Source organism: Macrobrachium nipponense, chromosome 7 (assembly GCF_015104395.2).
Source record: "Macrobrachium nipponense isolate FS-2020 chromosome 7, ASM1510439v2, whole genome shotgun sequence".
Classification (NCBI taxonomy): Eukaryota; Metazoa; Arthropoda; class Malacostraca; order Decapoda; family Palaemonidae; genus Macrobrachium; species Macrobrachium nipponense.
The window spans coordinates 477,924-496,501 of NC_061109.1; positions in this window are offsets into that span (position 1 = coordinate 477,924).

Consider the following 18,578-nt stretch of genomic DNA (forward strand, 5'->3'; position numbering starts at 1 on the left):
CATTGCTGCTGGAAGTTCAAGCTCTGTCACTTGTCCTTTGGGACTGATGACTGTCGCACCTTGATGCTGTGTGTGTGTGTGTGTGTTTGTGTGGCCTTCGTAATCAGGGAACGAGAAATGCTTTAATTACTTATTATTCAGTCACCGTTGCTTTCAAACGTCAGGTTGTAGTTTTTCTACTTAACTCGATAATTATAGTATCCATATCTATAATATTCCTGATTTAATTCCCATAATCTTCCACAACATTCCCTATTGACTTGGCCCAGTATTTGTAGTAACATTGACCTCTTAAGAGAGAAGCAAGCGCGAGGCGGGTGGAGGGGGGGAAGATCAACTGGGAGATATAAGCTTCATCATACAAAATACTAAATTTTAAAAGCTAACTATTATATTGTTATGAAAGGCAGTTTTTTTGGGGGGGTGGGGGCGATTGGGGACTTTTCAAAAGCCCGCTACAAGAATACGTCTCTGATTTTGATTACTTTTTGTTTTCACGAGTCGTTGAAAATTGAATCTTATTTTTATTTCTGGGAGTTTAGTTCCTACTTTCATGTCCTGTGTGGTTATTTTACGATTTCTCTCTCTCTCTCTCTCTCTCGTCTCTCTCATCTCTCTCTCTCTCTCTCCTCTCTCTCTACTATATATATATATATATATATATATATATATATATATATATATATATATATATATATATATATTTACCCGCTGATGGCCTGATGGACTATGACGGGATAATCCTTTGAATCACAGTTCCAGCAACCTTCGGCGAAGCTCTGCGAGAGAGAGAGAGAGAGAGAGAGAGAGAGAGAGAGAGAGAGAGAGAGTTGGGTGGGGGTTGGGTTACTCGCTGTTTCTCGCTCTATTAAGCGGATCAGCTAAATTGTTTGTGTGGGAAATTATTACTCGATACATTTCACAGACTTTCCCACAGGTTGAGTTTGACCGCCCTGTTCCTCCCCTTGTGAACAGTAAAACCTTCCAGACCCTACCTACGTTTAGGGAGAACTTGATATGATCTATTTTCAGATCACCTTGGGGGACAATGACCAACCCAAGCACATACGTACCTAATCAGGTACTGCCCATACCTGATTCACAGGAAAAAAAAAAGGGGGGGGGGGTCTCAGAATCAATCGGTATGTGAAATTTAAAAAATTTAATACAAAACTAGTAAAGAACATTTAACACTAATGAACTTAAAACAACTAAGAGGCAAACTAAGGAAAAAACTAACAATCACAATCAGCTAACAAACAAATCAAATATGACGTTAAACTATAATTGAATCAAAATGACACAAACTATAGTTACGGTAACATTAACAAACAATAACAAACTAGCACAAACGAAGAATTAACACAAGAACTAAACTGACGGTAACAAAGTTCTTTTGTTAGGTTCCATTGGGTCTTGAAATACACTGAAGAAATAAGCACCATGAATTGGACCCAAAGGAACAAGGATGTAACTCTCCCTTCCACATAGGCGCATGCGTAACCATTTCACCGACAGACGAGGATAATTGCTAGTTTTAAATACAGTAGTTACTAAGAGAGAGAGTATCATAGTAATTGCCTTTCTTTTACCAAGGAAAAATGAAAACTTCCATTCATGAATGTACAAAATAATTAAAACAAATGATGACGACAATCTGAAAACCTTCAGACATTTTGGTATATGTTGATGCTCCAACCCCATAAATTTTTCTGAACCCAACTACAAAGGTTCAGAAAAATGGAGAGAATATAAAATTCTCGACAATCTCTGTTAGATGTAACACAATATTATAAGATTTTATTGTTAAAAAAATTCTTCTCTTTCTTTTTATCTGTTCCTGAAGGTGCATAAATATTCAAAACTGGAATTTCAGGATTTAAACAAGATATTTTTGCGCCTGTTATCTGTCCCTCTATATCCATTTCCTTGCTAATGGCAGACAAAGATTTAAACTTATTTATACAAACTGCTGTACCTCCTTTAAACCTGGGTTTAACAAAACATCATCATGATTTGTGAAAAAACTCAGAGCTTTTAAATCCCTCACATTATGTTCTTGCAATCACAAAATATCCGTATCATAATACCTAGACACGGATAACAGCTTCATTTGTTTACCTGCGTCATTGAATCCATTCACATTTAAACAACCAATTGAGAGGCCGAAGGCGTCAAATTAGGAAGATTCCAACTTTTTCCTTTTCTGGTCTTCCCATATTTCCAATTTTCCTTATCACTATTGTCTTCCGGTCTTGAAATATTTTTGAGTTCCTATTTTCTTCTGTGAGATTCTCATCTTGACGTCATCTTCCATTTGAATTTTCCATTTTCCGTTTCCAGACGCACTTTCCAAATTTCCATCAGTCTCCATTAATCCATCTTCAATATATTCTGCATCAGTTTGTCGTCGTCGTCGTCGTCGTCGTCGTCGTCGTCGTCGTCGTCGTCGTCGTCCTCCTCCTCCTCCTCCTCCTCCTCCTCCTTGACGAATTCCGTGTCTCAGGTTAAGAGTGATCTTTGTGTCCTCTTGATGGACATCAACAGGTGCAGTTTCTTGTGGTATAATTACCAATTCAGACGCTTCCAAACTTAGTCCACTATGTATGTACCTCATCATCGATAGATATCATCCCCACCTCCTCCTCCTCCTTATTTGAATCCTTATCCTCGCATTCTTTGATTTTCTCACTATCCTCAAGCTCAATATTCTTCCTTTCAGTTGAAACACGTGGCTCGTTGCCATTCGCTGTTGTACTATTGATATCCTAAACATTCTTACCATTTGGTGTATCTTCACTAAGTGACTCTTGCCTTTCCTTCGTATTATTCTGTCCGTTCCCTTGTGTTTCGTTCCCTTGTGTTTTGAAAATCCTTCTCATGCTAAAAAATATTCACGATTCTGTCCAAGGAGCAATCTACAGCGAAATGATTCTCACTGCCACACTTAAGACATGTCTTTTTCTGTCCGTTGGACATGAAAAAAATATTATGTCCCCATATGAAAAGTGCCGATGGAAAGTTTTTCTTACTTTCCATTTTAGCCGTCCTCCATAATCCGTTCAACAGTCTTATACGTCTGCCGAGTGTGGAAGTATTATTACATCATCAACACCATTCAAGTTCGGTTTACCAGAAAATATTAAACCGACGGAGTCTTCTGCTAGTGGGTGGGGTGTAAAATGAAGCCATTTTCACTTCGTCCGTCCGCTCCAGACGTCACTTCCATTACGTCACAGCCATAGCCTGAGGGCATACGACCTACCCAGCCAGGCCAGGAGAGTGTTTAGAAATTCTCTCTTCCTATCTACATTAATTTCACTGCCAACAAGAAAATGTTCACTGTCTATGCTATCCTTGATACTTTAAAGGCTTCATGACATTACCTGAGACATTCATTCTGGCCTCGTTCACAGATCGAGAAAAATAGGAGCTTGTAAAATGTCGACCTTCGTTTACTCTGCTTTTTTTTCGCTTCATAAGTTAGGATTAATGAAGGAATTTGTAGAAGCCCCATCAAAAGATGGACCCTGTTTTAAGTATCTGAGCCAAAATTTTCCTAGTTTATCTGATGCTAAATTGAGAGAGGTTGTATGTACAAGACTTATATCAGGAAACTAATTTCTGATGCTGAATTTGATGGTGCAATGATCGAAATCGAACTACAGGTTCAGGTATCATTCAAAGAAGTCATTTCTAAGTTCCTATGTAATAATAAAGATCCAAATTACACAGAAATAGTGAGAAACATATTGGTCAATTTTAAATAAAGAATTGGGTTGCAGCGATATGAGTCTCAAAGTTCACTTATGACACTCACATTTGGATTTTTCCTGGAAATGTGGGAGCTGTGAGTGAAGAACAGAGTGAAAGGTTTCACCAAGATATCAAAGACTTGGAAAGAAGGTATTACCAGGGAAGTTGAGATGTCTGTATGATGGCCGATTATTCCTGGATGACTCAGAGATGCACCAAAAGGTCTCCACAGACGAATGTGCACCAAGCGAAGGTTTGGAGGAAAGAAACGAGGAGTTACCAAGATTAGAGTAAGTGTATGATGTAATGGAATATATATAGTGTATGCTCTATTTACATGTTCAAAACTTTGTATTTGAACAATAGTTTCATAAAATAAACAAGGTAAACTAATATTACATAGATGAACAGAAATTTATTAATGGCTATATTTTAATTAAGTTTCTTTTTAATTTTGTGGTGAAAAGGGATGTGATGAGATCATTTGAAATTCCTTTTTGTATAGTGTTCATAAGTGCCACAATAGATCACAACTCAGAATTGATACAATTTTTAATGACCACAATTTTTCAGACCTTTGTGATGTGTAAAGCTGCAGCACCGTTTCCTTGTTTCTTTATTTGAACTGCCTCTTCATGCATCCCACTAGTTTTTGTGCCTTCGTTTCAGCTTTTATGCACTGTTTTGTGGATTTTAAGTCCTTGGTAACAATGACTCCAAGGTCCTCTTCTTGTTCTACACAATTTATGTCATTCCCAAGCAGCATGTAGTTGGCATGAAGGTTGCTTGTTCCTATTTGTAACACTTTACACTTATCCACGTTAAAAGGCATTTGCCATCTTTTTTACCACTCTCCTATTTTCTTAAGATAATTTCTTAAATATTCCACTGTATCTGGGTCTGCTGCATTTACACCTAGTTTGGTGTTGTCTGCAAATTTGGCTATCCTGCTAGTCAAGCCTACATCAATGTCAATAATATAAATACAAACATGAGCGGGCCAAGGACACAACCCTGAGGAACTCCGCTTGTCACAACTACCCATTCTGATTCTTCGCCGCTTATTACGACTCTGTTTTTTATTAGTTAGCCAGTCTTAGATCCAGTCTGATATTTCTCCTACAATTCCTAAAGCTCTAACTTTTGTCATTAGTTTCTTGTGTAGAACTTTGACAAAGGCCTTTTGGAAATCTAAGTAAGTATATCTATTGTTCTACTACTGGTAGAACAATACCAAGTATGTTATGGAAAAACTCCAAGAGGCTTGATAGGCAGGAGCAATTTTGTCTGAAACCGTATTAACTATTTAACAACAGGTTATTTCCTCAAAGTGATCCACAATTTGATCTGCAATTATGGACTCAAAACTCTTACAAGGGACCGACGTAAGACAGATTGGTCTATAATTTCCTGGCTCTTCTTTTGGATCTTTTTTGTAAACAGTGAGCACATTACCTAGTTTCCATCCTTAGGGTGCCTTTCGTTGTTCTGCCGTTTTTCTGTAGAGTTTATGTAGGTGAGGAACTATCTCTTCTTTTAGCTCCTTAATTTCTCTTTGATGAATCCCATCCGGGCCAGGAGATTTGAACTTGTTAAGTTTTTCTATTTTGTTTTTTAACGTCTTCTGTAAATATTATTTTGTCAAGTAGTTCTGCCCCTTCATATTTAATAGCTGGTTCAGGGATTGAGGTAATGTCTTTTATTATGAAAACAGTAAAATAACTATTAAATAATTCTGTCTTCTCCACGTCTGTGTTCACTAGGTTTACCCCCATTGTCCCTTAGGGGACCTACGCTATTTTCCATTGACTTCCTATTATTAACAGGAGCAAAGAATTCTTTTGGGGTTTCCCTACAAAATGATGCAACTCTCTTATCCTCATTTATATTTGTAATTTTTCTTACTAAGTTAACCGTGTCTGTGATATCTATTATATCTAATCCTTCACTTGCTATCAAAGCCTTGAAGAGCTTGTGCATTATTTAAGCTGTACCACTCTGAGGGACTTTTCTGTTTTCTCTTTTGTCCTCAGTGGCTTTGTTCGTTTCCCTTATTTTCACTGTTTCATGCAGTGCTATCACTAACCGGATTCTGGGAGTTTCAAGAGGTTTTCGTTAAGAAGGTTTCCCGGTAATTTTGCTCCTCCACATTCAAGTGAGTTCCACCTCTTTTATATAGATTTTTTATTTCCTACAAATCTGTCCCAAGAGTTCACAAACTTAACACCCTTTTTCTTGTATATATATATATATATATATATATATATATATATATATATATATATATATATATATATATGAGAGAGAGAGAGAGAGAGAGAGAGAGAGAGAGAGAGAGAACTTTTTTACACATTGAGGGAGAGAAAGAGAAAAAGAACCTTACCACAAATTGAGAGAATGAAAACCTTACCATGAGAGAGAGAGAGAGAGAGAGAGAGAGAGAGAGAGAGAGAGAGAACCTTATACCTATGGACAGAATGAGAACCTTACCATGAGAGGAGAGAGGGAGAGAGAAAGAGAGAGAATGATAAATCTTTCAATGAATTAAGAGCGAGAGAGAGAGAAAATCAACTGTTAAAATTCTCGAAGAAATACCATTCAAGAAGTAAATTAATTCTAATTGAAAAGTGAATTCATACGCCATCTAGCGGCAAAATTAGGTACAACATTAGAACCTTTTCCGATCAGGCCTCCTGGCAGGTACCGAGACAGCCACCAGCCAGTCAAAATATACACTTGTATCATCACCGTAGCTGTGAACATTCTTATTCATTCACGAAAACTATTGAATCTCCCATAGTTTTTGCTTTCGGTACATAAATCGTATTATCTATCACATTTCATGCATTTCAAGACAGTCATTACTTGTAAATTTGTTACAAATGATAAAAATATAGAGGACGTTTACCAAAAAGACAAGAATTTTCCATGATGCCTTTCAAACTATGAAAGGAATGGCCTCAAATTCTTCATGTTTTTCGCTGCTTACAATAGGGCCTTATCAATCGTGCCCTTTAGAAAACAATTTAAAAAAATTAACAACATACCATATAATAAAGGAATAATGTTAAAATCTTTTCGAACTTTGATGAAATACTGTGAAGGGGCTGTGTTTGGTTTGTACTTGGCCGCGTTCTTTCTGTCACTAATAAGGAAGCGCTACCACAGGAAGGATTATTTATTAGGCTGTGCCACTTCTCCCTTTCGTGGAGTAGTCGGCGTTGATATGTCTCATATTCGTAAACCGTGTGAGTACCATGTAATTTCTAATATCCAGTTTCTAGTTTGCATTTAAAATTTGTAGAAAATGCACCGGTAACTGTAAACTTTGATTATCTTTTTATGGTCAAGGTTGTGTGATGGGGCACAGCACGGACATTGCAATACAGATTACCAATCGAGGTCAGGTAGGAAGCGACCCTGACTGTCCCACACCATATCGTCCGAATGCGATATAGTAAGTTTTTGCTTATGAATTTTTGGCCAACAATATATCTTTTAATTTAGTACTTGATTTCATATAAAAATCATTCTTAGAAATAATTTATCAAGGAAATTTTTTATGCCACTTCAGAATTGCCATCAATAATTATTACAACCATTGAATAAATAATGATCACTATGATGGTTAGTACTGTTGATTTCTTTCTTCTTGATGGCCAAATATACCATAAAAATAACTGAATACGTCCAGTTTGGGATAAAAGCTCGAGTCCTTTCTGCTAGATGGTATATACCCCAGATTCATTTGATCAATACAGTCTTCACCAATAAATACAAAGCGAAATGACAGAGGCTACTTTGTAGCCAATCTGCTACAAAGATGCTCATCTTGCACAAAGACAGTCAGAGGGTCCCAGTTACATATTTCGCATTTAGCTCCGCAATACTGCCCACTTCATTCTTCTCCCAGCCATTAGCATATTTTGTTATGTGCTTATTATTTTTATGTTATGTAAACATGAAATCGTATGAATCCGGTGGTGGTTGGCTGACCGCGCAGTTGAAGCTCAACATCTGCACAAACGAACGCACTGTTCTTCACAATTTAAGCTGATATATTTAAATAAGGAATATAAGATTTTCTTGGCTGTTTTGCTTCCACTTAGATTTAATAAACTTTCGCTGTTGAGAACCATTTTACTCGCCATTACATAAGAAACTTCTTGCTTTATAGGCTTCTTTTGCAGACGACGCATTAGGCTTCTACATGCTGCCATCTGTTGCCGTTTTTACGTACTGCTCACTCGCTATGCCGTTCATTCTTCACCCAGACGTTCGCTGATTTTGTTAACTTTTTATTATTTTTATGTTATGTCAACATGAAATTTGATGTATATCCATACTTACGATAGCAGTATACATATTTTGCTATATAAATCTATATTATTCATAGATTCATCGTAATATCATGCTAGCCAAAGTTCGTTTAGAGAAAATGCATGTTTTTACATTAGAACCTGATGGTTGCCATGCCCATGACATTTACACGAATTGATCATAATATTGTGGTGTGTTGTTTCATATACGAATAATATTTGTAGTCATATAACTATTATTACTCATTTATAATTTGTCTAGTGGAAATTAGCTAAAATTGTCCAAAATAAAAAAGCAAGGAGGTGGCGATGCAATGAGACACATTCCTCCGAATCCGAGTACTAACATCATTATCAAGTCAAAATAAAAGCAGAGCTGTGGAGGAGGGAATTCCAATTTTCAAGTTTCTTTCAACCATACCACAAAGATCTTGCACGGGGTGACTAACTGTTGGTTCTGGTTCCAAGTAGCACGCAGGCAACAATGGGATCCCTCGATTTTGTGGATGATGGATTCGATAACATTATCCTGGAAGACACGACAGACACGCTGGCAATAAGAACAAATGCTAAAACCGAAGAGGAGGCGAAGAAATTGAAGGACACTTATTGTAAGAGAAATGACTTTAGTGTCATCTATAAGAGTAAATAGGCACCAAAGAGATTAGCCTACGATAAGTGAATGTGTAAGTGTTTACATAATAAAAATATGGAATGTTACTCCATATATATAAAAGACTAAAACTAAAGAGGTCAACCAGATTGCTTGCAGGAATGTGATCAGACCGGAGACGCTAAGATGACATATACGATAAAGTATGTAGGCTAAGATGACGTGCCGTCACCTGTAGTCATTCATTTGTTTATAAACTTTAGTCCAAGCTCCCTGCTTGAGACAACTACCGCGACCTATAACTCAAACGGCCTACGTGATCTGTAGTGTGTCTCATTTTGTATGTATGTTCATAAGTTCGAGCTACTGTCTGCTCCTTTATGACTTGTAACCGAGATGGTAGGAGAATAGAGTTAGCCATCATCATTGGCAGACCTGTACCTCTTAACTAAGCTTTATCATGTAGAAGAGAACAGAATAGAATTAGCCATCATCATTAGCAGAAGCGATCAAGCTATCCTCATTAGAAGACCTGTACAATCCTACTTGATCTTCACTACGTAATCTCCGAGAATATAAGTATTTTTATACTTCGTGTTTTCTACTAAGAACCTCACATCAGAAAGAAATCATCATGAGTTTAACACATCGTCGTCATAACCAAAGAAGATAATACCGACTTCGTAAGTGATCTACAAACCCCCAAGACACTCCAATGAATATGGAAGTGCAATACCAACCGACTTAGCGTAAGATTATCGCAAGTCTAACATTACCTCATAGGGCGCCTTATTATACAGGGCAACGCCACTAATAAATGCAGTGCATGCATGCATGCAAGCGACACAAGGGAGTGAAAAAACTTTTACTGGGTACTAGGTATTTATACCTCTTTTTTTGTTCTCACAAGTATTTAGCTTTTGAGTCATGTATTGGATATGTACTGGAAGTACTGGAAAATCAGATAGAAAATACCACTGAACACGAGATGAAGTGTGCATAATTTATGATGCGGCTTATGCCGAAGAAAAATAAAAAAAAATGAATGAAGGCCACCATCCCCCAGAATATGTTACCATAATCGATGAATTTCGATTTATTGTAGTGAGTGACACTAAAAAGGATATATATCATAATGTAGACCTCGCCATTGGCATGTGTAATTGGCAATACTGGCAGTGTCTGCAAGCACCAAATTGCTTGTGGTGAGACTGCTGTTATGAATCTACCTCAAGTGTGGGATAATACATCAGACACTTGACACTGGTTAGCAGGAGTGGCTAAGAAGGGACCAGAAAATTTGCCACCTATACAGAATTTTTTTTCAGATGAAATTAGAATATTCCATGAAGTGCACGATGGTTCTAGTAGCATATTTGCTCTTCTCCTTCCATAAAGGTTGAAGGTGTGTCAATACCTCCTCTAGAAAATGAGGTGGCCAGTGAGGCTATTGATCCGCTTGACAGCTCAGTTAAAAATGAACCACCACCTAATGACTATTTTGCAGCTGCAGTAGAATTTTTTTCTGACACACTGCATACACTGGGAGACAACACTTCTTGCAATAGTGTAAGCTTTTTCATGAAGAAATGAAAGGTATTAAAGTCGACTAATAATCTAAATAGCTTCTTGCATTCTTATTGAGCATCATTTAAATTCTCTGGAGCTGGCAGTGGTAAAATACCTTGTCCACCTACAACAGTTGCTAGACGCCCAGTTGGCATGCCAAGAGGAGTTGCCTCAATTGGAAAGGGCAGAAAAGAAAAGTCTGATTTGCTCGTAAAAGCAGCTAAACGTAAGAGGAACCTGGCACTCAATGTTGTGCTGAACCAGCAAAATGCCAAAAGCCATCAACATTAGTGAAGTGTTAAGCCTTGTGTCCTATCTTTGCTAGTGTATCTTCATAGCTCAAATTTCTGAGCTGTGGTACCCATCTTGTAACTACTCTGTACTTTCTTTAGTCCTATATTTATGCTTCTTTTTGAATGAGAACTCCATACCACTGCTGCATACTCCGGAGTTGAGCTTCTGTAAGATAGTATCATTCTTTTAACCTTTATAATTGCTAGAACTGCGTATGCACTTCTCACTTATCATTTCTGTGATCTTCAAATTATATTTTTTTTATTTACTATGACTCGTGTATGCGTCCCCTACCAGCATCCATGTGCGTAGGAAGTTACTTATGTAATTATTATCTACAGACATTTATTGTAATAAAGTTGAAAATGGATTTGTTTTTCTTACAATATATTTTATTGTCTAGTATGCACGTATTCTGGCACTTGGCACTTAAGAACCCTCCCACTTGTCCTTTTACTATAATTCTGCAGTAAGTAAGACAATTGATCTCGCAGCTTAATATTATCCTTAGTATTATTTAGCAATAGAGGCTGATGTAAGATATTTTCACAGTATAGACATTTATTTTTTTAAACCCCTTCCTGTCCTTGTTTGATGTACATAAAAATTTCGTTCATTTATGCAACATTGTACTGTAGTGTAGATGACGGAAAGTGGTGAGCAGTTTGTAGCAACAGGTAAAGCATGTATGGACGAAAAAGTTCTAACAGACTGGCAACAAGGAACAGCGGGCTACTTGAAGCTCCAAGTTGTGCAAGGTTGCCACCCTTTAGAAGTGAATATATCTGAGAGTAAAAATGAAGGAACACAAACTAAGAATTGAACTTAAGGTCAATGTATCATGAAAAAGGAAGGTTGAGCATATACATTTTTGACATATGCAACTAAAATAATACTACAGAAGTGTATGCAAGGGGGAAAATTTAGAAAAATCACTAAAATTCCTTTTCATATATGATTAATAATTTCACCAACATTCCTCTACCCAATTCAGCAATGCCTTACACATTTATTTTCCACATTGGCGCCGCCTTTAGTGCACTTGATAGGTATCATGTCTCAAGCCATACAAAGAGGTGGCTTTTCAAAACATTGATTACGAAAATAGGATTGCTTTCTCTTACATTCACCAGAATCTTTCTTTAAGCAATTCTTTGGCAAGAAAGAGCATACAATACATTGGGGCTTGTTGGTTTTGTCAACATACTGTGCTGGAAAATGCCTTTCAGTTAACCTACATTCCATAGGATTTGAATATCTACCCCTCTGAGATTTGCTCCCTTTATAGCCTAACCCAGCGTCAATCATTTTCCCCTGATTTTTTCTATCAAGCTTATAAGTGGGTAAGTGGGATTTTGAGTCTACAAATGCAGCATTAACTATTATGTGCCAAATGGATTGGTACCATCTTTCGCTCTTTCTTTTGTAAGGATATGTTGAGCAAAGTTGATGAAACTTTCCACTCCCATGCCCCCCCTCCCCCCATATACATATTATATTCTACAGGCACACAGTGATGGTCAATTCCTGTCTCCCTTTTTTGACTGAATGTTCACTTTATATCCTAAGGTTAGTCTACACCCAGAGTTAAATGGAAAGATTAAAAGGGCAGTCAGCTGACTGATAAAAACAAAACAACATAAAGTATTTATGACAATATTAAATTAAATATTGTGGTTTATTACTAAATGTGATGTTTACTCCATTGAAATACTAAAATCTATTTACAAATTCCTCTCGTATATAGTAAAAGAAAAAAAGTTAGCCCTCACGTTAGCTGAAGAATGTAAACAAAACTTCGTGTTTAGGAAACGAAGCTCCTTTCCTCTTAAATGTGCAAGTCATTTGACTATTATTCATATTAATTAGGTAAATATATATAATATTATCTGGAAACACCATCAACTGTCACATTTTGAGCTTCATTTACGATGAAATGCGCATATATTCGTGTAATTGTCATGGCAACCGTTCGCATTCTAATGTAAACAAACTTTCACTTTCGCTAAACGAACTTTGGCTAGCAGAATATTAGAATAAATTTATAAATAGTATATCGATTTATATAGAAAAATATGCATATTGCTATCGTTAAAGATGGATATATATCACAATTTCATGTTTACATAACGTAAAAATTATAAAAACATACCAAAGTAAGCTATATATATATATAATATATATATATATATATATATATATATATATATATATAGTATTATATATATATATATATATATATATATATATATATATATATATATATATATATATATATATATATATATATATATATATATATATATATATATATGTGTGTGTGGTTTTGTTTGAGGGAACATTTTGCCTTACACTGTTTATTTTGATGTCAACAAAGCACTGAAAAGTAAAAATGATTGAAACATTTTAGAATGCTGAAGAGGCGCGGCAGCTGGACGAATTCCCTCAGGGAAATGCTGCCAAAATAATTAAATCCTCTGCTGAGGTCAAGAAGTGACCTGGTGGCAAAGGCTGTCTGTCCTAGCGTATCAGTGGGTGGTCCATGACTTCCCATTCCATATATATATTACCCAAGTTTGCATGACAGGGCAAATGAACATTTTCCGACTAGTTTTACTGTCAATTTTCTTTCAAAACATGATGAAGAACACTACTACAAATTTAAGATAATCATTAATATAATGAATTTCTTATGTACTAACAGGCAACGAAATTTACTAGTAAAAGTACTATTTTTTTGAAAATCCTACAAATATAAATTACACTAGTATTTTTCCAATAGCTGGGAGCAATTACTGTGCGACTAAGGATGGTAAGAGAGAGAGAGAGAGAGAGAGAGAGAGAGAGAGAGAGAGAGAGAGAGAGAGAGAGAGAGAGAGACTTTCAGGTTATTTATACAAAAGCGAAAGGACGATTTTGTGATTTCCTAGTAAAAGCTAATACACCTGTATGAATTATTTGCAAACAAACTGTGAATAATATTTATTTTTTCATCAATTTCCTAACCGATAAACTCCTAGTCAGATTTCCACGTGCCCTGGAAAAGAAAAAGGATGACATCTTATCCGGGTGGAGCTGCGTACTTTCAGGCTTATAAGGGTAACCACTGCTTGGTGCTGCTACCTTAGTAGGTGGTCTGTCTACTCGGCAATACTTGACCTACAAAAAACCATATGAGCTCAGCCGCCTTAGTAGGCGTTTACTTGCGGTGTACTGACTTGTTTACTTGTTAAAATGAACTGTTTGCTTGTTAAAAAAAAGATACTTTTTTCTAACAAAAAAGTATCATTTAGGTATAGTCAAAGCCCTTCAGCAACAACATGCTATTCGAGGAATTCTTTACCATGTGTTCTTCAGAAGATACTGCTATCTATCTCTCTCCTTCGTCAGCTTAACCTCTTAGACACTGAGCTATGTAGATGCTGAGCCATGTCACCAGATGTGGGTGTGTTGTGTTATGCAGGAAAAGAGGAAGCGTGGACGAACGAAATGGTGAATCTAAACCAATACTTCGATGCCCGACAAAAAGGATGTCAGACTTCACGATCAGAAAGAGCCAATAACCCATTTTTCCATGACACTGATGCCCGTAATCGAGTGAATTCCAAACTGAGTTTGTATGAAACCCTGGAATTGGTTTTCCTTTTAGTAATGGACATTCCCATGGATACAACTGTTACAGTAACTGGTAAATCATCAAGCACAGTCACAGATTGGGTCAACACGTGCCGAGCAGTGTGCAGTGCAATTGTATCATGCAGTTTTAGGGGTCGAATGAAAGGCACTCATGAAATGCCTATTCAAATCGACGAGTCCAGATTTGCAGGCCGTAGAAAATCTAATCGAGGACGAATGTTAGCTGGTGACCCTGGACCTCTCTCCGAAGACGGTGATGCCGAAGATGAAAATAAGAAGAACCCTGGTGCAAGAATGAGTGGACCTTGGGTCTTTGGGCTGAAACAAGGTGCAGACTGCCGGTACTTCTCTCTGTGCAGCGACGAGATCAAGACACGTTGTTGATGCCAATAATACAAAGCGAGTTCCAAAAAGGTTCAGTCATTCACTTTTTTTTACAAGCAAACAGTGATTTGAATGCCATTGGTTTTATTCACATGACTGTTAATCATAAAAAAAATGATGTTGATCCTGGATCAGGTGCCCATTCTCAAGGGATTTTAAGATCGTGGTTAGAGGCAAAGAGGAGGAGTTCCAGCAGCAATGTTACAGTCACACCTTGACCATTTTGTTGGAAGGTTTGGCGGAAATATTTTGATGATTTATTTCTATAATTTTCACAAGATGTAAGACGACGCGTATATAGAGAATTATTTGAGATTCATTATTCATTATTTCAATGATTTTAGTTGAACGTTTGAATAAAAATTTCAACAATGCAAGTTAATTATTCATTATTGGTTTTCAATTATTTTATTGAATGTTTTAATAAAAATTTTAACAATGCAACTTCGTTTTTTTAATCTGTGGTAAAATAAAAAAGAATAACTTTCTTTAGCCTATTTCAACAAGTAGATATCCTAATGAAATAGAATGTCACAGGTAGACCGCCTAAAAAAGTAGAAACAGGCAGGTAGACAACCCACTAAAGTAGCACCCACTGTTTGTAGATAACTAACTGCGATGCACGTGTAATGTTTATTCACTGGGAATTTTGTCAGTCGAAATTTATCATTAAATTACATGGTCCTCGTATTTTATAGGCCAAATAATGTCACATTTTCAACTTCGAAGTATTGCGATCCGTTAGGTATCAGCTATGGCATATATATATATATATATATGATATATATAAGATATATGTATATATATATATATATATATATATATATATGTATATATATGATAATATATATATAATATATATATATATATAATTATGTATATTATATACACATACATATAGGTAGTTTGATTTTAATTTTAAATGCATATGAATTACGCAAGAAAATTTTGTCAGTGGTTGACAATGAACATAACGGGTATAAGGATGCTATAATGTGCTCTTTCCGAGCACATCCAGGCAATGATGTAAATCCTTTATCATTATCCTCAAGGTCACGGGTGGCCTTCTTCGCCCTCCCTTCCTGACATTCTTTTGGGACCACCTGTTGGGCAACCTCCACTTCCGCGAGTGCGTCGTCCAGGTGTGGTATAGTCATGGGGTGGTCGTGTTGTTCTTTGTTTTGTTGTTCCGTTCTTATCGCTACCTTCCATCACGTTATTCGGTTTCGTACGGAAACAAATCTATTTGTCTGTGAATTTGTGTTATGAATAAATATTCTTTAAGTATGATATGCAGTCTACCACCCATGTCTACATATATATGTATATACATACATACATACATATATATATATATATATATATATATATATATATATATTATATATATATATATATATATATACACAGTCACGGTAATAGATTAAGGCATATACTTGAGGAATATTTATTTCTAACACTACATCACAGACTGCCCCTTACCAAATTGTCCGAATGGGAATAGCAAATTTACCACTTTAATTATAAGACAGGTCTAAAGATGCCATAGACCTCGGCATCAGCTCCCTTTGAAAATCGCCAGCAGTATATATTCATCAAGATGGCTTTTCCTTCATAATGCGGAATTTGCTTTTCATCCAATATCTCTCAGTTCTTTGAGTATGAGCACCAGAAGTTCGGTCAACGTAATGGTGCTGGTGGTTAACAGTCCCATGTTCAAATCCTAAATGCTGAAGTTGGCGATAAGTAGGTCACTCGTCGGAGTGGATCACAGAACCAACTTCCTCCTCTCTTTGGAGTTTCAGCATTTCGCTTCTCCACATAAAAGTACTTCGCATCTCGTCCTTGAATCAACCCGAACGAACACTCATGACCCATCGATTCTCAGTCTATGATTGCGACCCCTATTGTACTTTCTGCGACCAGCGAAGCGCCCATCATCTATTTGTACTGGTGAAGATTCAGTGCCCTTCTTTTGACCTTTTTTTTTTGTAACAGAAACTTTTGCTGAGCAAACTTCAGGGCAATAATGAAACCAATCCACTATTGTCGTTGGAGACCTTCCTGGAATAGTTTGCACTCCTATGTCAAGGGTCCACAGATGCAATATTTAATTTGCTATTCTGATCTGTATATGTGAAAAAATGTGTTCCCAGTCCGAGTAGATTGAGTTGCCTTCTCATCCTTTTCGTTTGCATCTCCAAACCACTATCTTTTCCAAGAGATTTTTTGTTTGCTAGTCTCATGGGACCGTCACATTTCTCACATGACTCCTGAACTTGTAACAGGATATACTATACCCTCCTCTCGTAAATATAACGTTGCACTTTTATCACTGGCAGCAACTGTTAAATAAGATTCTCTGAGCAACATCTTCGAAGGGTTTAGTTGAATAAGAAATAAAAGTTGCTTCCTTTTCCCTGGAAAGGAAAAAGAAAGGAGAACCATAAACAAGCGCTTACTAAACCAGCAATTCCTTAACTACCTGTTACTTTAACCACCTATTGCTAAACATGCTAAAACAGCATCCTTTCATTGTTACCAGTATTCTATAACTATCTATTACCAGGGAGATATCATACTTCCTTACAATATGCTTTTTAAGGTAGGCCACATACTATATATAACAGAGACATAATTTTGTAGGCCACATTCAAAAGGTAGGCCACATACTATGACGGTACCTTCCTTTTCCTTCTCAGTTATGTGAAGAGAAAAATTGGCGTTAGATAGACAGATAGATAAAGGCCTCAAAAATAAATATGCCACAACACTACAAACACGGGGAGAGAGAGAGAGAGAGAGAGAGAGAGAGAGAGAGAGAGAGAGAGAGAGAGAGAGAGAGAGAGCCAATTCGGAAAGGGTAGTTTGTTATAATCTCTGTTTGTTATTTATTATTGTTATATGTTCAGTATACGTAACCTTATACTAGAGCACTTTTATGAATTTATCCCATGAAATGACTAATCTTTATATTCTGGGATATTAATAAATCTCTCGTCTACATTACCTATTTATTTTTTTTTACTATATTGACCAAAATACCCATCGAAGATGGAGTGGGATTCTCTTCAGCACTGGACTATATCAGTTTGCAATAATCTTAGACACTGAATTTACTCGTTACTTGAAAAAAGCAACGTGATGCGAGTTCATTACTGTAATGGTCGTTACTCACTGTTTATAAAATTGGAGGAGGACAGAAGAGAGGTATTTAGTAAATACAAGTCAAAGTAGCGACAAACGTAAAATACATGCAAACAATGCACGTGTGTAGGTGGCTATGGGTATTACTTATAAAGTGAGGTGACATTGTAAGTGAGAGTTAAAAGAATACAATATGTGCAAATTTTATTTTCAAATGTATAACCAAAAATCTTCTTTGTAATGAATGTATTCTGCTGCTCTTTTATGTCAGTGATAGAACTGCACAAGAGGCAGCAAAGTATCTTACTTGGCCACATCTGAGTAAGAAAGAGAGAAGGCAATAGGCTGAAAAGGGGGGGAGGGGGTGGGGGGGTCGCATGGGTTCTTGACCGCTCCCAGCTCACCCGTACCCTGGGGGTATGTCCTCCAGGGGAGTAGCTCAATTCTATGGGCGTCAGATTATAGATGACATACTGTTCAGACAAAGTCATAAGGTAAAAGCAAGTGAGATTACCAAAAGATTATTCTCGTGAAGGGAACGGAGTCAGGAAAAATAAAACCCACGATATAAACACAACATGAAAGTATTATTGAAAAAGTAAACAAATGCTCAGGCAAACCAGAAAATTAAAACTATCAAGTTCCATACTTATCACTGACTAATCTATTCATGAAGGATTTGATTTTAAAAAGTCGTAATGTTGGACTTGATATTCTTTTTGTATGTGGTTGTGTTAGACGAAATCCTCAAATTTGTTCATAATTCAGTGTTGTGAAGTTCCACAATTTTTCGTTCTTTATTCCTTTGTACCAAAATATGTCCATTTGTATTTTATGCTGATTTTTTTTTCTGGTACCAT